The sequence below is a fragment of the Mustela nivalis genome (genome assembly GCF_964662115.1).
Source record: "Mustela nivalis genome assembly, chromosome: 2".
Lineage (NCBI taxonomy): Eukaryota > Metazoa > Chordata > Mammalia > Carnivora > Mustelidae > Mustela > Mustela nivalis.
The window spans coordinates 118,134,437-118,155,713 of NC_139021.1; the positions used below are offsets into that span (position 1 = coordinate 118,134,437).

A 21,277-nucleotide genomic window follows, 5' to 3' on the forward strand; every position below is an offset into this window, starting at 1 on the left:
AGTAAAATACTAAAAGGGTGGCAACAACCCCAGGAAAATATGCTTTAACCAAATTAGAAGAGATCCAAAATTGTGAGTGGGGATAAAGGGGATAAAAAGAGGTTCAAAAAGAAAGAAAGAAAAAAAAAAAAAAAGAAAAAAGAAAAGAAAAAAAAAAGAAAAGAAAAAAAAATTTTTAAAAAAAGAAAACACCTGAGAAAAATGTAAAAAAGAAAAAATATATATATTAGATAAACTAGTAAAAAATCTTTAAAAAAGAAAAAGGTAACAGTTAAAAAAAAAATTTTACCCGAAGGCGAGAAGAAAAAGAAAGAAAAAAAAAAAATGAAAAAGAAAAAATTAAATTAACTGCAAGACTAAAAAAAAATCACAGGAAAAAAGCCATGAGTTCCGTGCTTGGCTTTCTCCTTCTCTGGAATTCTGCTGCTCTCCTTGGTATTGAAACCGCACTCCTTGGTAGGTGAACTTGGTCTCGGCTGGATTTCTTGTTGATCTTCTGGAGGAGGGGCCTGGTGTAGTGATTCTCAAGTGTCTTTGCCCCAGGCGGAATTATACCTCCCTTACCCGGGGCCGGGGTGAGTAATCCGCTCGGGTTTGCTTTCAGGAGCTTTTGTTCCCTGAGCACTTTCCGTAGAGTTCCGGAGGACGGGAACACAAATGGCGGCCTCCTGGTCTCCGGCCCGGAGGAGCCGAGAGCCCAGGGCCCCACTCCTCAGTGCGCCCTCAGAGAACAGCGCCCAGTTACTCCCGTCTGCCTGACCTCCGGCCGCGCTCCAAGCTCATCGAGCCTGCGATCGGTTCAAGGTAACACCGAGCTGTGAGCTTACTGTCGGCTCTGTCTCTGTAGCCGGCTTTCCCGTTCCAGTACCCGCAAGCTCTGCGACACTCAGACACCCCCGATCCTTCTGTGTCCCTGCGGGACCTGAGGCCACGCTGACCCCGCGTGGGCTTCGCCCGGTTTAGCCTCTGGAGCGATGTCCCTCAGCGGAACAGACTTTTAAAAGTCCTGATTTTGTGCACCATTGCTCCACCGCTTGCCGGGAGCCGGCCCCTCCCCCCGGGGTCTATCTTCCCGTCGCTTTGGATTCACTTCTCCGCCGGTCCTACCTTTCAGAAAGTGGTTGTTTTTCTGTTTCCAGAATTGCTGTTCTTCTTCTCTTCGATCTGCCGATGGATTTTCAGGTGTTTGCAATCTTTAAATAAGCTATCTAGCTGATCTCCAGCTAGCTGAAGCAGTCTCAGCTTGCTACTTCTCCGCCATCTTGACTCTTCCTCCATGAAATGAACTTTTAACAATATGACTTTCCCTAATGTTGTTAATAGACATATTAGAAAATCATTTTTACCTTTATAGCTAAAACAATTAAAATTTGTTTCGTATAGCCTGCTATAATTTTGCATTTTTACCTATGAAAGTAATATCATAGGCACCATGCTTTAAATGTTGAATTTTCTCCATAGTTTGAACCTCAGAAAATACTTACTTCTTCATAGTTATGCTCTTACTGATATAATAAAGAGTCAGCATTGGGGATACAACAAACAAACAAACAAACAAACTCTTTGTTCAAACAAACAGGGGCACGGGGGTAGCTCAGTCCCTTAAGCATCTGCCTTCTGCTCAGGTCATGATCCCAGGATCCTGGGATTGAGCCCTGCATGGGGTTTCCTGCTGAGCAGGGAGGCTGCTTCTCCCTCTTTTCCCCACTCATGCTCTCTCTCACTCTCTCTGTCTCTCTCAAATAAATAAATAAAATATTTAATTTTTGAAAATAAAAATACATTAAAAAAAAAAAAAAAAACGGAGTCCCTGGGTGGCTCAGTGGGTTAAAGCCTCTGCCTTCGGCTCAGGTCATGATCTCAGGGTCCTGGGATTGAGCCCCACATCAGGTTCTCTGCTTGGCAGGGAGCCCCCTCTCTCTCTGCCTGCCTCTCTGCCTACTTGTGATCTGTCTGTTAAATAAATAAATAAAGTCTTTAAAAAAAAAAAAAACTAAGGGGGGGGGCACTGCAGAAATTAATTAAATCTCTCCTAACACCTAAGGGGGCAGTGAATTAAAAAAAAAAAAAAGGCACCACTGCTCTTCCCCAAAATGATTAGACTTCCATATATACATTCTACTATTGGGAATCCTCTCCTTTCTAATGACATGCCATCTATAATAAGAATTTCATTTTAAGAACATTTTCTTTTATGAAAAAAAAATGGTGTGAAATGTGTTTTCAAGTTTCCATTTTAAGGTAAAGCAAGTCTTCAAAAAAAAAAAAAAGATCTTATTTAAAATAGTGATGATCATCTAGTTAATAAAAAATATAGCAACCCGAATGCCTCCTGTTGCTGTCTTGACAGTTAGGGTCACAGAGGACAGTGGGACTGGAAGTGAATTAGTAGCATTCATTCTGACCACAGCTATGAGTGGTCAATTTACATCTTTAACCAGAGCATGAGCTTTGAAGCACTATTCTCCTCAGAGTAAATGTAGTTCATGCCAAACTGGCTTGATTTGTAATCTAGTTCAGTGAAATGCAAGAGAACCCATAGAAAACCAGCTTTAAATGATGCTGTCAGGGGAATTTCCTCTGTGATAGAGTGTGACTTCTCAAGTTGGTGTTCCAGGCCACAGAGGAAGTGTTTTTTCTTTGTTTCTTTGTTTTCTTTTTCTGTCTTGACCCAAACATCTCTCCCTTTCAAATAATAACCCAGGGAAGACTGAAGCCAAGAGCTACCTCTTGAATTTATTCTGGCTTATATTCCAAAACTACACTGCAGCACTTAAAAGTACTTAAGCTTCATTTGATGAAAAGCTTTAGAATAAAATAAATAAATGTGTTCCAAAATATTACCTCCAAATAAAACCAATTTCAGAATTTCTATCACACACATTTCATGGCTATTCAAAAAAAAAAAAAGAATTTTAGAATAAATTCCTACTGGACACTTTTATAGGATGGGTGTTGTAAATGTATATATTCTTATATTTTAGTGTAAGTACCCTGGAATCTAATTTAGTTAAATTTGGAGAGCTTTTTTTCCCTAGACAGTATAAAAAGGATGAATAATGTCTCCAATCTAATTTTACACTTAGATGACAGGAGGTATCTTAAAGAAAATATGGCTATCTAAGAAGTGTTCAGCTTAATATTTATATATCCCAGCAAATATACACCTTTGAAAAATTACCTTCAGGTAAAAGGGGAAAAGTCATGTATAAAGTGGATTCCAGCATTTTTATGTGTTATCAAATCTCATTATGCTATAGAGATTCTCAGTGTAAAAAGAAGCTTATTTTAAAATCTTTTATCTAATAAAAATATATATAACTTTCAAATTATTTTTCCTAGCCATGATTTTACTCAACTATCAGTCAATAAAATTGATTGCCAGTTTTTCAGAGTGGTAGATTTTACAAGGAAACACAAAATGAGTAAATTGTCAGTCTGGCTTTGTTTTAAGCATAATGATTTTGCATAAGTGGAAAATATGGAAGAAGTGGTCCGCACTGGTGGAAAATTATTTTATGTCTCAATGTGATTTATTCTCCGGAAATAAATTACTTTATTCATAAGTAGAAAAAAGAAAAAGAACAGATAATCTAGTTATACATTACTACAAGAAGAACCCATAGATCTGCCTACACAGTCTCCTTCCTGCCTTTCCCCCAACCCTGTGTCTCAGTGTCTCTGTCTCTCTCAGAATCAGCTGTTGAATATAATAAAAAATTACTTTCACAATAGAGTTCAATGAGTTTTATTCTCTAGCATTGTTTTTACACGTTACAAATATGGAAACAGGTCATTAAGCTGTAAGTTAAGTGAAATTCACATGAATGCCAGTAAATTAAAGAACACATAAATATGATCTGTGTATAATAATGGGAAAATATTCCATTTTTATTTTACTTTTTAAAAGTTAGACTAGTTTCTCCTCACACAGGAAAACATCTTTTAATTGATTTCTAAGCTTATAGAACTAAATGACGTTGTAAAAAAATGTGGAGATTCCTCCAAAATTAAAAATAGAGCTACCCTATGATCCTGCAATTGCACTACTGGGTATTTACCCCAATGATACAGATGTAGTGAAAAGATGGGCCATCTGTACCCCAATGTTCATAGCAGCAATGTGGAGGGAGCCAAAATGCCTTCAACAGACGAAAGGATACAGAAGCTATGGTCCATATATACAATGGAGTATTATGCCTCCATCAGAAAGGATGAATACCCAACTTTTGTATCAACATGGACAGGACTGGAGGAGATTATGCTGAGTGAAATAAGTCAAACAGAGAAAGTCAATTATATGGTTTTGCTTACTTGTGAAACATAAGGAATAACACGGAGGACATTGGATGAAGGAGAGGAGAAGTGATTGGGTGAAATCGGAGGGGAGACGAAACATGAGAGACTGTGGACTCTGAGAAACAAACTGAGGGTTTTGGAGGGGAGGGAAGTGGTGGGCTGGGTCTGCCTGGTGGTGGGTATTGTGGGGGGTGCATATTGCATGGAGCACTGGGTGTGGTTCATAAACAATGAATGCTGGCACACAGAAAAAAAATTAAATTTAAAAAAAAAAAGAACTAAATGACTTGGCTTTTCTCATTCATTCTAAAATCTGACATTAGAGAAATATCAGCCTCCTGTTTTTACAGTTTCACACCAGGAAAGATAGCTAAGAATTATTGATATTTTGCAGTCATTTCTTCCAATACCTATTTACTGCAAGAATGATCTAGGTGTAAAAAATAAAAATAAAAATTTTAAAAAGAATGATCTAGCTATCATATTTTCCAGGCTTTTTTTAATCCCCTTCTATATTCTACTTACTCTGGGAAGACAGATCTTCCTGGGTAAGTACCCAGGTTTTCCGATTTCTCTCCACATTTCTAAAGTATTTCCCTCCACATTTTTAAAGTAACAGAGAAAACTGTGCATATCTCAAGTTACGAATTCTGTGTGTACACAAATTTATGATATTAATTTGTGTATTTTAAATGATAACATATTCACATACTTATAAATCTCTTGGATAGGAGTCTTTTAAAGGGTGTGCTCACAAAAATTACAGATATCCTTTGTACTGCACTTGTTAGTTTGGAACTTCAAATTGCTAACGAAATTCCCAAGAGGGCTACACAAGGAAGCAGGGTGGGACAGGACTCAGCCAAGGGCACTGCTTATCTTTATATCTGACTGAGAGGTTATCAGACAACTAGGAATAGGCAGAGTATCAATTAGGACTTCACTTCATTTGCACTTCTGGACTGAATTCAACTCTGCCAGAACATGTAAACTGATGAATCATAGTCTCTATATCTGCTCCCCTCTCCTTGGGATCTTTTGGGAATGCATTATAACACCAGGCCTTTGTAATTATTAATGAAGTCACGTGAAAATTTCTATGATGAAGAGATGCTTTATAAAGATGTGCATATCTCTGATTCATCTTGTGTCTAGATTTACATATAAGAACTTGATGTAAATAAAGTGCTTACATTTACCCATTGAAATTCTAACTATATTCCTCTTCTGCTCCTCATTAACTGATTTGTATGCAAGTCCATTTACTACCAAATCTGATAGTTTCATTTCAACACTGTTTCAAAAGAATATAAAGAAAATATAAATGAGAAAAGGTAATGTGATGCTATTTTAAATTAAATGGAAATAAATGTTAAAATTATGTCTAAATATGAAAAATAATAAGACATTCATTTGGGGGAAATTAATTTCATTTGAATATTTACAATGATTATTAAGTGATACTATTTAAAAGTGATGAATTTCATACATCTGGATAGAATTGGCCTTTCCTTGTTCTGGTTTCAGGCTCAGTTTTTTCTTCAATGAACTACAGGAAAAGAAAACAAAACTGTACATACTTCAGGAGAAACAACTTACTTCCAGCCCACAGTGGAAAATAAATCATTTTTACTTTTTCTTCTTGTATACTTTTTTCTTTTTAAACTTCCAGTTAGAATTCATACTCCGCTCTCCCACGATGGTGACCAAGGATTTGGTACTGAAGGATTCTATTTGGAATTTTCTTTTATGTCACTTGTACTTTCAACACCATCCACAATAAGTACTTTTTAGGAGCTTATGTTGAGTTTTGACATACAAGGTATTTTGTATATGTGCAGTATGTAATTTGACAAGTTTCACATATGTAAGCACTGTGAAACTATCATCACCACCAAGACTGTGAAGGTCCACCATCCCCAGAAGCTCCCCCTGCCCCTTTCTGAACTCTCCACTCCCAACTGCCAATGGCCTCTGACATTGACTAGTTTTTGACTTCTAGAATTATGCAACCATGGGGAGATAGAACACACGCTAGTTCTTTTGTCTGGCTTCATCCACTCTGCCTGAGTATTCTGAGATTTCTACACGTTGTTGTGCATATCATTCCCTTTTAATTTTGAATATTTCATTGCATTGGTATAACACAATGTTTATATGCTTATCTGCTGATGGACATTTGTGTTGTTCCTGGGTTGGTGTTGTGCACATTCATATCCTAATCTTTGCAAAAAGACGTGCTTTTATTTCTTTTAGGTATATATATAAGAATGAAGAGGCAAGGTCATATGGTGAGTGTATGTTTAATATATTTTTTTTAATTGCCAAGCTGATTTCCAGAAACTATTGCAGGATTTTATTAATTTTAGAATTTTTGATATGTGTTTAGAGGGACCTCATGTAGGCTTTAAATTGCATCTCTCTAATGATGTTGAATATCTTCTTGCATTCTTATTTTTCATCCAAACATCTTTTTAGAGTGAATGTTCAGATAGTTTTTCTTTTATTTTATTGGGTTCTCTTATTATTGAATCTTCAGAGTTCTTTATATATTCTGAGTACATGTCCTTTATGAGACACACTATTTGCAAGTGATTTCTTCCAGATGCTGGCTTGACTTAAATCCTTTAATTGTATTGTAAGAATATAATTAGAATATGGTCTGTCTTGTTAAATGTTCCATGCAGTGCACTTGACACAATGTGTTATGAATAATGTTTCCAATCAGCTATATATATTAATATAGCTGCATCACTTAGAGAAGCCCATTTATTGTGGAATATGCATCAGTGACTTAGATCATTGAAAAATTGATGACTCTCAAAATCTATGAACTCCCATATTTTTACTGCTAGCACAGTTAAGCAGCAGCAAAATAAAATTAGGGAGAAATGGCCCTTAGTGTGAGACAGACCCTTGTGTATTATCAGTTCCACTAATCCTGTTTATAATTCTGTCCACTTTCCTCCCACACACGGAATGGGAAATAACACCTATGTGGATTTTTAGGAAGACTGAATGATGTCACCGACGTGTAAACACTTGGCACATACTAAGTGCTTGCTCTTTATCAAGAGTTGTCAACGAGACTGAATGTTCAACCCTGCCCCAAACATGCACATATAAAGCAATAATTCATGTGAGAAAATAAAGGTCAGATAGATGGGAACTGCAGAGTGTCTCGAGCAGAAAACCGAGTGTCCCAGCTAAGTCTCTCTTCCTGCAGATGAGAGGACAGGCTGCTCTTAGTCACACCTGTGCATGGCAGAGTCACGCTGGCCTACTGGGATGAATGCGTGGAGACCTCCAGGACTCTACTACGTTATCTGTAGTGATATCAGTCATACAGAAGGATGGTGACAAACTCAGGAGGCAGATGAGAGACTGCAGGAAGTTTTAGTATGTTAAATGCGTTTGAATAAATAGCTATTAAAATTTTTTAAACAGGATAGGATATGAACAATCTGTTTTATTTACTGTGAGAATGAATAAAATCCTAGAGAAAACCACTAAAGTTTCAAAATAACCTTTTATGTAAGGGAAGGCAAAGAACTTCACAGCCAAACCCTAGAGTACCCAGTAGTATCTAATAACAAAATTAGAGGAAAGATTAACTATGGAGCCGATGCCACGTCATTTTTAACCCTTTGTTTAGTGAACAATTGATTAAAGTAGAAAAACTCATTTTAGAAATATTGCCCTTGGTAACACTGTTTGGACTGAGGAAATATACAGACTCGGAAACACACCATATGCTCAGAGAATGAAAACAGTTCAAGGCAGACTGATCTTTGGAGTGAAAAGATCACTTTGATTGACTTAAATGATAAGCAACTAATATAATAGGAATCCTTAAGAAAGTATTTCAAAATAAAAATAAATAAAATTTAATATAATTTAATTTTATAAAAATTTAATTTTATAAAAATAAAATTCATCAAATAATCCCATGAAAAGATATCACAGTTTTTCATAAATAGAGCTCAAAAAGAGGAAAGCTGATAAACAACTGAATACATTTATTTAAAGTAGGATGGGGCGCTTGGGTGGCTCAATTGGTTAAGCATCTGCCCTTGGCTCAGATCATGATCCCAGTATCCTGGGATCATGCCCCACATCGGGCTCCTTGCTTGGCAAGGAATCTGCTTCTTCCTCCCCCTCTGCTGCTCCTCCTGCTTCTGCTCTCACTCACTCTCTATTAAATAAAATCTTGAAAAATAAAAAAAGGAGGGTAAAGGCCATAAAATTCCAAAACTATTCAAGAACCGTAAGCGATCTTACTGAGCTTGGCATCTAGTTTGACAAGTAAAACAAAACAAAGTAAAACCAAAATGTAAATAAAATGTAAAATTTAATAAGGAATAAAACTGTGCCCTGGTGCTAAAATATGTAGATGGCATAATCCACCTAATAACAGATACAACAAGGAATTTGTGCTGGTGTAAGGGAGGAGAAAGTACTGGAGGAAGGTTTCGGGGCCCTATGTGCTAATCTAATGGAGAGAACGTTTCCCCCAGTTTACATGGTCATGGATGACCATCACATCCTCACAAAGTCAAGGTTAGAAGAACACAGCAGCTCAAGACCCATGGGTTGGATGGGAGGTAGCACCTTACCTGAGATACCATTTGTCTTAGTCTACGAAAATCTGTCACAATCTCCCACCATTCTGTGTAGGGGTCAGGATGGCAAAGGTGATCATCTAAACTGAATACAGGTTTGCCTTTTGTTCTTGTCACTATTCCAGATAGGTTTCCCTTTTTTTTTTTTTTTTTTTTTTTTTTTAAACCTTACTTATTTACTTGGGAGAGAGAGAGAGAGAAGAAGAGGGAGGGGAGGAGGGAGAGGGAGAAGCAAACTCCCCAGTGAGCAATGGTCCTGATGTGGAACTCGATCCCAGGACTCAGGAATCCTGACTTCAGCTGAAAATAGACACTTAATGACTGAGCCATCCAGACACCCTCCAGAAAGATTTTCTTGCAACTCATCTGTACCTAAAATTCTCTGTCTCTGAAAGATTACAGCCACAAGAAACCCAATCTTAGATAAAACACACCTTCAGTCTTCCTTAATTGTATATAAATCATATGAAAGCATTTTCTCCTGGTCCAAAAGATGAACAAGTCAAGAGAGGAAAGGGGGTGTATTAGGAAAACTGCTCTCAGGAAAGGGGACATTGCATGTTGGAAATGAATATTCCTATTGACACTGATTCACTATAGGAAATAGAAGAGGTGATTGAAAAATAAATTATTCACCACTCTATAAAATTTATGAGAACAACTGAATATTACTTATGAGCTTCTTTCATGTCTTCTGGGTAGCAAGGCATCGTTTCTCTTCTACCCAGCACATCAGTATGTTTGGGAAAGATTGAAATATATTTTAGATGGGCATGCTGAGAGTAGGAACAAGAATTTCAGCTTCTAACTTATAAATCGGTCTGAGAGAAAGAGTCAGTAGCCTTGGGAGCTGGGTCACCGTGTTGGGATAGAATGGTCTTCACACTCAGTTTAGCATAAAAGCTACAGAACAATAAGGACTTAGAGCTAGTAACCTCCCTTCTGATTATTACTGCTCCCACATCTGGCAGATACAGAGAAAAGATGGGAATAAAAGTTTGGCTTCCACATTTCTGATATATGGTATTTGTGAGAAGAACAATCATGATGACAGAAGAGTGACAAACGTGGACAAACATAGAAGGAAGTTTTGTTATGTAAAAGAAGATACCACCAAGAGCAGAGTAGGGTTTCCCATCCTCACACAGCCTTACAGACTGCAGAAGCCCTATCAAAAACAGACCAAAAAGAACCACACTGTTGTGAGGGAGAGGGGAGCTTTGAATTTTATTGCCCTTTTTAGTGTCATAAACACCATCTTAGCTGAGAATCTAGCTAAGGAGTGAATCTTTGCCCCAGGGACAGTGGCCTCACAGAGGGCTTCAAAGAGAGTCTCAAACTGCCCAGACAATGGAACTCCAGAGTTATACTTCAACAAAGAAAAGGTGTCCTCACCACTGGCACCTAAGCAAGACCATGGGCCATCTGAAGACCCAGGGCAACAAGGAATGTCATGACAAAGAGGAGAAGAAGCAGAGCGCCTAAAGCCACATTTTCATTCACATCATCATGAGATCCCATTGGTGACACTCTCCCCCATATATCTCACTCCACACACCACCACGTAGATGCACACAAAGTCACTTCTTCAAGGGGGGGGGGGATTGCAGGAGGAGAAATTGGCATCACTGAAACACTGAGTTTTTTGTTTCTATTTGTGTTTTTTTTTGTTTGTTTGTTTTTTGTTTGTTTTTTTTTATCCAAAAGAGATTAAATACTGCATAGTTGGGTTAATTAAAATTGGATTGGTTTATTTATTTATTTCTTCCTTCTAGCTAATAAAACATGAAGGTTTAAGGTATACTTTAAATTAGTTACAGCCTAAAGAGAAGAAATTTAATTTTCTCTGCAGATTCAAGGTTCAATTTTGTCAGTAAAATCATGTGAAATAGCTATAAGAATAATGTTAATTCATGATCTTATTGTAAATTCATGATCTTGCTGACAAAGGAAAACAAGATTGTCAAATTAAAACTCAAGGGAAAAAAAAACAATAAAGAACAGTTGGAAGAAGGAACTCAATAATTTATATTAATAGAAAATAATGCAGTAAAATTTCCCAAAAATTCAGAGTGAAAGAGTAGAGAATAAACCATGAAAGAAAGAAAAAAAATGAGATGGAAGACTGATCTGGAAGATACAATCTATAATTAGAGAAAGTAAAGAAAAAGGCAGCAGAACAAAAAAAGCATGGAAAGAGATAATTATAAAAGAAACTTTTCTCATTTAAAGAAGATCACATTTTTAAAAATTGAGTGTTTGCAGACTAACTTAATGAGAAGTATTCCACAAGACACATCCTCTGGGAATTTTCAAATGTTAATGACAAAGAAAGATAGAAGCTTCAGAGGGAAAAACACCTAAAGATATAAGAATTGGATTGGTGCCTAAACTCTACATCATTAAACACTGGAATATATATATATCTATATATATATATATAGATATATATATATACACATACACATACATATATATATATATATATATATATATATATATATATATATATATATCTCATAAGGGAAAAGAAGTTTCAGCTTAAAAATGTTATTCCAGCAAATATATCATTACGCTTATGAGAAAAAGACATTTTGAGATATACAGAAGAAATAAAAAAATAAGGCATCCTTTCTAAAAAATGAAAAGCAAGAAAGATAATTAATAATAAAATTTAAAAATAATTAGACTTTTGCCAAATAAAAAAAATAATAATAATTAGAAAAATAAGTACTATGATGCCCTGAACATGAGAATTTTAACAATGTTTCTGTGATTTCTATTCATTGAATATTCTATCTATTAAGCATTTACTAAGTGCCAGACATTTCATTAAGCTCTCTCGTTACAGTAACAATAGTCAATCTGTGACTCATCAGTTGTGTGAGGTAAGTACTCCTAGACCCAATTTCTGCTCGCACATTCTCACTGATGACTCCCACCTGTTAAGTAACTTCTCTGTGAGCATGCTAACTTTCCTGTGTATGTATGTGTCTATGAAAAGGTTTATAAATATTAGTAAAAAAAAAGTTTATAACCCCAAATTAATAAATACTAAACAGTCTCTATTCTTCCTTTTACAAAATAAAGAATTAAAAAGTCTCCACAATTATATAAAATATATGAATCCATATCCTTTGCTAGTGAAAATGTTATGACATTTCTGAATATAGACAGAACTCTAAACAAGCAGTCAAATCAAATCAGGTTTTGGACAGATGTTTAGGATGCAACTTTGAGAAGAAGACCAGTTTGTAAATTCTAGATAATCCATTTTGTTGTGACCTATCAAACCCATGTCTTCTCAGCACAGGTTCTCATATCTGATCACTGAAAACCAAATTTATAAGAACCTTTTCGTCTGCTTCTCATAAGAAGACCTCTCCTGGGACACCTGGGTGGCTCAGTTGGTTAAGCTGCTGCTTTCGGCTCAGGTCATGATCCCAGCATCCTGGGATCAAGTCCCGCATCGGGCTCCTTGTCCAGCAGGGAGCCTGCTTCTCTCTCTGCCTCTGCCTGCCACTCTGTCTGCTTGTGCTCTCTCTCTGACAAATAAATAAATAAAATCTTTAAAAAAAAAAAAAGACCTCTCCTTTAATAAATCATCAATTTTCTTTTTTTTTTTTTAAGATTTTATGTATTTATTTGACAGAGAGAAATCACAAGTAGATGGAGAGGCAGGCAGAGAGAGAGAGAGGAAAGCAGGCTCCCTGCTGAGCAGAGAGCCCGATGCGGGACTTGATCCCAGGACCCTGAGATCATGACCTGAGTCGAAGGCAGCGGCTTAACCCACTGAGCCACCCAGGCACCCTAAATCATCAATTTTCTAAAAACTACTTTTGTAAAGCGTATGCCTGGAACATGGCCACTTGGAGTATTGGGCTTCAGAAACATTTTTATTTGATCTCTTCTCATAGTAACATGGTCGATCCCACTAGAAATTTGCCATCTAGCAGGGAGACAACATTAGTACAATGCAAAGTCAAGGGGCAATAATGTGCACTAATCAATTAATGTATTATTCAGTGCTATTAGAACACAAGGGATTTATAATGGGTGGGTATTAGTGGAGTTCCATTATTGCATAATAAAGGTAAAATGACTTTAGGGTAGCCAGGTTGCAACATATAGGGGAGAATTTAGAAGTCAGGCTTGAAGGAGGCCCCAAAGGATGGGCGGGCAGGTATAGAGGAAACTGGAAATCACTCTACAAACAAGAGAAGCACAGCAAAGGTATAGTGCACTAGACACACCTGGGATGGAGGATATAATCCAGAAGTAGGAGACACATGGGGACACCTGGGTGGCTCAGTCAGTTAAGGGTCTGCCTTCTGCTCAGGTCATGATCCGAGGATCCTTGGATCGAATCCCACATCAGGCTCCTTGCTCAATGCCTGCTTTTCTCTCTGCCATTCCCCCTGCTTGTGCACACTCTCATTCTCTCTCTTTCTCTCTCTCTCTCTCTGACAAATAAATAAATAAGTAAATATAACTTAAAGGAGAATCAAGAGGTTATTCAGACTGAGCTGGGGGTTAAACTTCATCAAAACATTCTAGAGTTCAAATATCTGGCATGTGATTGTGTTACAGCTGGTACCTGGCCTGGGATGAAAATGGTGGTTATCGGTGTTAAAAATCCAGTACCGTAGCAGTCAACTAGAAACCAAGGTCCATAAAGAAATAAAAAAATATGACATGTGAATGAAAGAAGAATTTTGGGGGCTCCTAGGTGGCTCAGTTGGTTAAGCAACTGCCCTCTGCTTAGGTCATGATCCCAGAGTCTCGGGATCAAGTCCGTGTCAGGCTCCCAGCTTCATGGGGAGTCTGCTTCTCCCTCTGACCTTCGCCCCTCTCATGCGCACTCATTCTCTCTCTCTCTTTCTCAAATAAATAAATAAAATCTTTTTAAAAAAGGATTTTTAAAAAGATTTTATTTATCTATCTATTTATTTATTTGAAAGAGAGAAGGAGAGAATGTGCATGTGAGGGGTGGGGGGCAGAGGAAGAGCAGCAGAGTGGGAGGGAGAAAGACAAGCAGATTCCACATTGGGCTTGGAGCCTGACTCAGGGCTCGATCTAATGACCCTAAGATTATGACTTGAGATGAAACCAAGAGTGAGATGCCCAGGCGCCCTGAGGGAAGGCTGCGTATAAGGAAGCATTCCAAACGTGGGACGGATGCAATTGGCCACAGCAGTCACCTTCTGCTTGGTTAATGTCCTCTGGGCTTGCATATACAAAGTAGAGAATGTCAAATATTCTAAAAAGCTAAAAACCTCTGTAAGTCTGCTTTACGAAGTGCTGATGAAAAGAACTGAATACCAATATAACGAACAGATTTCCGTTTCATTTATCCATTACTGAGAATACTAAGCATTTCCTTATCTCCATCACTTTCAGAAGTTCTCTTGCTAGGTGTCTATCTATACATATTCATCACTCTGACAGCAGAATCAAGAATAAAAATTCAAAAAAAAAAAAAGAATAAAAGTTCAGATAAGAAAACAGGATGTGCATTGCTTTATCTTTTAAATATGAGACATACATAAAAATAGACCTACAAAGTCAGCTTCTTAGAACGAGCAATAAAAAGAAGCACAACATATATTCACTTTTATCCCGATAAGCACAGAACAGCGACACATATGATCCTTTGGGTTGTGGATAGTCTTAATGCCCCTTTCTTCTCCTAAAAGTCAGTAACAAAAGAGCACATCCAAAAGAAATCCTAGATTCCCTGCCTTGGCGATTATACGTCTACAGATTATTCCCACTCAGGCAGTGAGAAGATTGGACCAAACGCATAGAGAAGACTTCCGAAGTCATAACCATTCTTAAGCTGAGTGTCTGGATGACATTGGATGAGCCTTGATCCTAAACCCCGACAAATACCTCAAAGACAAGGGACAGGTTCAATATTGACTGAATTCTTTCATCACTCTTCTGAATAACTCCTTAGAGGAAGTTTGGCCACTGGCATTACATACTGCATTTCATTTGTCAGACTAGTAAAATTATTTTAAGATTTAACTGTGTTACACCACTAACAGGATTCCTGAAGAAGGCAAAAACTTAGATGGCTTAATTTAGGACTGGTTTATTGCAAGACATTTTCTACTTTCATTATTAATCCTACCAAGGATTGAAGGAAAAATGAGTTCTTATTTTCAGGGAGATGTAGCTAGAAAAGACAAGCTAAATAAGTCCAGGGACTTCTTTTTTTTTTTTAATCACACATAACTTTCTACTGTTCTTTTAAACTTATATGATCGACAGTGATAAATGGAAAAAGTATCCACTGACATCAAAGGACATTTTTCAAGAAACAAAACAAATGAATATAAAGGCAAATCAGTTATATTTCATCCAAATTTCAATGTTACCTTACTATTTTCAATTAGAAATATGTGTATTCATATTTTCAATGAGAAATATGTGTATTCATATTCCCACCTCCTTCTGAAACCAGAAGAAAAATAACTGAGAAATACAAGGGTTGGAAAGATTCCAAATTCTTCCACCCAGACTGTTATAAAGTTCTGATGAGAAGCTAATAATGAAAAAAAACATGACTAATATATTGAACTGTGATGTTTGTCCCTTGATTCATTTCTGAGACTAAGACATAATTTGCTTTCTGAGCAATAACATAGCACCGGTCCTTGTAACGTGAACCCCAAGACACACCAACAGGATCTTTCAAACAAGCATGTTTCCTGCCATCCAGCCCTCTAAGAAGCCTGAGCCTTCACCAGGGGCATTTGCTTTTCAGGTAAGAACATCTCTGCCCTGGGCCCCTCAATCCTTCCTGTTAACAGATGCATAGCCAAAAGTAGACTGACAGGAGCCTCTTGGGAGAGATCAAGAGCCCAAGTGAATGGATTTGCATATCAAAATGTTTTTGCTGTTACAAAATCTGTCCCCAGTATATATAAAGGGGTAAACAAAATGTCTACCATTAATTTATAGTCTCAGATACTATGTCAGCTCAATAACATTGCTCACTTTTTAATGACGCAGATAAATCAATATGAAGTTGAGAATAGAGAACCATGTTTTTTGTTTTTTTTTTTTAAAGTGGACTCTTTTCACTTTCTTAACATTGTTTCACACTCACAACCATCGATTTTATGTTTCTCCTAGCACGGGCACATGTATGCTTTCTATGCTTCTGTCCTTGTGGCCATTGGATTGGACAGATGTTTCTACATGTGGGGGATCAATGTCGGCCTCACGGTTGCCTCATGAAGCTCAGCAAGAAAGTCTTTCCTGGATGGCAGAAAAATTACGTCAAATCAAGCATTTTTATTTTGCCGTAAACTACTAACACTGGAGAATAAGCAGCAAATGGTGGATATCTCCACGCAAGGAGGTTTTCAATAAAACGAAAGAACAGTAACAATTTGCCAACATACCAATGATGACTGTAACTTTGATCTCCAAACCCAAAATTTACTTACGGTTTTCTTGACAATGCACAGTTCTCAGTTACTCAACAATTAACAAGAGGCTTTATGTGTCAACTTCAATATAAAACAAAATACGCCATACTTTACCTTATTTGTAGGTCGTGTATGCAGTGTTCAGGAACATGACAGTGCAAATTCCTGTTAATAAAAAGAAGTAATGAGTCAAGCGCACTTTCAAATGTGAATCCGAGTGATTAGTTATGCAATTAAGGCAAAACTTCTTGTTACCTATCAAATATTTCCTCATAACTTCCAGGACTGATATAATTTTTATAATTCTCCCTATATATTCTCACAAACAGAAATTTTTATAATTCTCCCTATATATTCTCATATACAGAAATCAACATAAGGTGTGACTGTATCATTAAAAATTGTTACTTCTCATTAAATGTGTATTAACAATTCTTTCAGTGGTTTTTAGGTCCAGATACTATCGAATCATTTGAAAGCTAATTCTTCCAGTTTCATAAGAAATATGGAAATAAAGCATAAAAAATGATGTGGTTAGTTTCAGTAAACAAGAAGTTTTAGCCAACCTGGACATTTAAATATACGCAAATGTGTACACTAACATATACAGTAGTTATACCTGAGGAATAAAATAATTGGCATTAAAAATCCTTCTTCTTATACACATTCAGTACGTTCATTTATTCACAAATACAAGTATATTTCACATTGTAATGCTTTGGCTTTTTGGAAAAGACGAAATAAAGTTTGGGGCAAAATAATTGAAATATCAATAATTTGTTTAGCATTGTATTTTGCATATCAAAAAATAGAAAGTTTATTGTGCTGGCTTCAGGACAAGGTATCTCACTTCATATGAATTTGGGCAAGATAACTAAGCTATCACCTAAACTAATATTAACAGAATATGCTCCTTAAATTCATCAGGTTTCTTTGTTTTGTTTTGGGATTTTTGTCTGTTTGTTTTTTTAAGCAACCTAACTTTTCTCTGTAAATGAGATGACGAAAGTATAATACCATTTTGGTAGAACAAGGCAGGCTCCTGATAATGAGAGTAATTTCTTTTTTTTTTTTTAATGTTATTTATTTATTTGACAGAGAGAGAGATCACAAGTAGGCAGAGAGGCAGGCAGAGACAGAGAGTGAAGCAGGCTCCCTGCTGAGCAGAGAGCCCGATGGAGGGCTCAATCCCAGGACCTTGAAATCATGACCTGAGCCAAAGGCAGAGGCTTAACCCACTGAGCCACCCAGGCGCCCCAATTCCCTTTTGAAAATAAAGTATAGTTCCCAAGGAAAACATGAGAAATATTTTTTATCTTAAACTTTATAAAGTCATATTTATATATATAACATATCATACATAAAAGATATGTCATGTGTAGTACAATACATCATAGGATATGTTGTATATTTAATAGATAGCACAAACTATAAGATATGTCAAATTCTAAAACTAATATAACATGTTCACTTTTTCTAAATGTAGAAATGGTAAATTAAAAGTGGATCCAGATATTTTTGCTAATACTAGGTGTTTTAATATAAAAACTCAATCGCGTATAGTAAAATAAAAAGACACATAATCAGAAAAGTGTTAAGACACACAGGCATATAATCACAGAAGAAAGAACCTCAGAGGGCATGGAGATTGATCCCCACATTTTGGGGGGGTATAAAATGGTGCTCTGAAAGGCAGTGTACTGTTAAAGGTCATGTAACATCTTGGTACCAGAGCTCGAGCTAGGATTCATCTTAAAAGGAACTACCGTCACTTTAAAAAGATATCACATGAAAATAAATTCAACTGTATGAAGTACCTATAAATAATTCACTTGTTGAACTTAGAATATTTATTTGTGGAAATCAAATGAATATAAAGTGAATCCAAGTTATGTCCCAATGTGCAAAGATGATGGAAAGGTCTGATGCTAAAACTGTTCTCCTTAAGAAGCTTTAAAAATCTTTAATTTTTGCTTTAATATTTTCCAATTTTGTATTCATCAGAAAGATACAAAAATAAATGTTTATCTATGATTCAGTGGCTCTATCTTTGTTCTTCAGCTGCACAAAAATGAGAAATACAGATTTATAAGTTTATAAACCCATACCTGGAATTGTTTTCCTTTTAGCTCATAATTGAAAATAATTGACTATATATTTGTATATATAACTACTTATCCAAAAACTTGGATAACTATTTATCCAAAAAGTGCCATATTGCCAAATACGAATTCTCATTGGAAACAGACAAATTTCAGAGGTTCTCAAGAGTTGCTGGGCCATTGCTATTAACTGCATAAACATTTTATGTTTCATTTAATACATATTTATTGGTCATTCTGTAGCTATGTAATTAGCATTTTTCTAGACATCTGGGATATACCAGTAAACAATTTTTTTTTAAATCTTGTACTCTGGCAATTATAATAAAGCTATATGCAATAACCATAAAAGAAGCAGACTTTGTTTCGCAGGTGGTGAGAGTGACAAATGGTCAGTTAGGGAAGGAGGGTTGTGAGTGGGATGGCAGCAGCTTGAGATACTGAATCGAGTGGATGACAGGAAGATTTGAGCACAGTCTTGAATAATCTTTGGTTAATGCCTCCAAAATCTATCATAATGCTTGCTTGCTTTAAGTTAAGATACTATATAAATTAGTAAAAATAATCAAATTTGCTTGAATGTCAAAAGAAATAAACTAATTTTGTTTCATGACTTTTCACAGAAAAATATCTAGGCATAGGCACTTCCCATTCTGCAGACTTTTTCAGGACTGCCTTCGACATGCTGTCATTTTATTATTATTATTAATTGTTTTTAACACAAACATGTTAAAAATATATCCAAAATATATCTCTGTCTGCTTTGACAAGCAGGGTGCATATGGAAATGGATAAAAAGGCAACAATACATTACAAGTAAGTCCTGGATCACTGCTGTGTACTAAATCGGGGTACAGCTTAAATAGAAGTGGTTCAGGTCAGTCCTAGTGCAGGAAAGTTCTACCACAGAACGTTCTGCCTTCAGAATAACCACACTAAGCTCCTCAAAAGCCCTCTGTTGAGCTTGTCAGGAGAAAATTAGGACGATATCAGCCTTCATGTAATGATCTGATTGCTTCTGGGATTAATTAGTAAAAGACCCAGCACAGATTTTGATATCCACTAAGATATCTTTTGTGCTCAAGGCCTCATGATTATGACCATCAAGTAGATGTTAACACAGAACAAGGCAACAAGTGTGTCAGGGTTGAAGCTTTTTTTGAATTGTTTATTTGGTAAATTTTGCGGTGAAGAGCTTCACCCATCAGTATCAAACTGCTATGAAATTTCTCTATAACTGCTTTCAGACGTAGAGTTCAGTGTTTATAAGAGATAATTTTATTGCCTAATGATATTGTGCATGCAAATAATCTCATTTATTCAAGAATGTGGATTATAATATAATATTATTCCCTCACATTTTAGCAATGCACACACACACACACGCACACACACACACACTCTATTTTGTGAGCACATAATCTTAGAGATTTCTTTCCATCCAAATGTGATATTTTTTCAACATTTACTTATTGTAATTTAGCCAGCAGCTAAGATCTTACGAAGTTCTCATATGAGTATCATAATCATCACCTCTGCTGAAAAGTCACACCAAAAATGACGTGATAATGTTTGTCACATATACAGTTCTTCTAATAAATTGATTTAAAAAAGAGTAAAATATTATAGCCCTTTCTTTCACACCTAATGTATGTATTATCAAAAAGTCCTAAAAATAAGTTATATAAAATATGTTTATGTTTAGGAAAAAAAATTACTAAGAAAGAATAAAGCTGAATTTCATCTCAGTTATAGTTTTATAATTATGTGTTTGAAGATCTTTAAGATAAATATTTGATAATGAAATTCACCCAGATATCCATACTGATAAATACAGACAAAATTTTTTTGATAATCATACTACATGTTCTGCAAAAAGCTGGTAAACCCCAGTCAAAAATTCACCAAAAACAGCTTAACATAACTGAAACAGACAAAAAAAAAAATCCCCTCTCATTTATATCCCCAAAATGGATTATATTTTATATATTGATATTGAGTTGCTGGGCTTAATCAATACGCTTCAAACTTGTTTTCATGCAGCATCACACAGGGTGAGAAACACAAACTAGATCAGGGTTCATCGTGGTATCTGATGGAGCTGATCCAAGGACACCTCAAACCAGGAGATGCAAAATTTCCTAGTAAAATCCCAAATGCCGTCCTAGGGAGGCAGAATTATGTATTCTCTAAAATGGTTGTAACCTGCTCTGGAAACACAATATGATTAATAAGGCATCCGATCATGAGCTAATTATTTCCATAAGTGGAGGCGTGGGAGGGAAGAAGCTTGGGACTTAATTTTTTTTTTTTTTTTAAGATTTTATTTATTTGAGAAAAAGACCACAAGCAGGAGGGGGAGCAGCAGAGGGAAAAACAGACTCCCCACTGAGTAAGGATCCCATTGCGGGAGTTGATCCCAGGACCCTGGGAACATGACTTGAACTGAAGGCAGATGCTTACCCACTGAGCCACCCAGGCACACCAGGAGATTAAAATTTAAAAAGAGCTGGAGCAAATAATCCTAAAATTTGTATGGAATCAGAAGAGACCCCGAATCGCTAAGGAAGTGTTGAAAAACAAAAATAAAGCTGGGGGCATCACATTACCTGATTTCAAGCTTTATTACAAAGCTGTGATCACCAAGACAGCATGGTACTGGCATAAAAACAGACACATAGACCAGTGGAACAGAGTAGAGAGCCCAGATATGGACCCTCAACTCTATGGTCAATTAATCTTCAACAAAACAGGAAAAAATATACAGTGGAAAAAAGACAGTCTCTTCAATAAATGATGCTGGGAAAACTGG

At 36.3% G+C, this 21,277-nt stretch overlaps 1 protein-coding gene across 1 annotated transcript in view; it reads right to left on the reverse strand.

Moving 5' to 3' along the window:
- PCDH15 (protocadherin related 15) overlaps positions 1–21,277 on the reverse strand; it is a 1,700,294-nt gene that overhangs the window by 999,821 nt on the left and 679,196 nt on the right. The window contains exon 3 of the mRNA XM_082719991.1: positions 16,478–16,528. The gene's annotated coding sequence lies outside the window, so the exon portion shown is untranslated. The remainder of the gene's footprint in view (positions 1–16,477; positions 16,529–21,277) is intronic.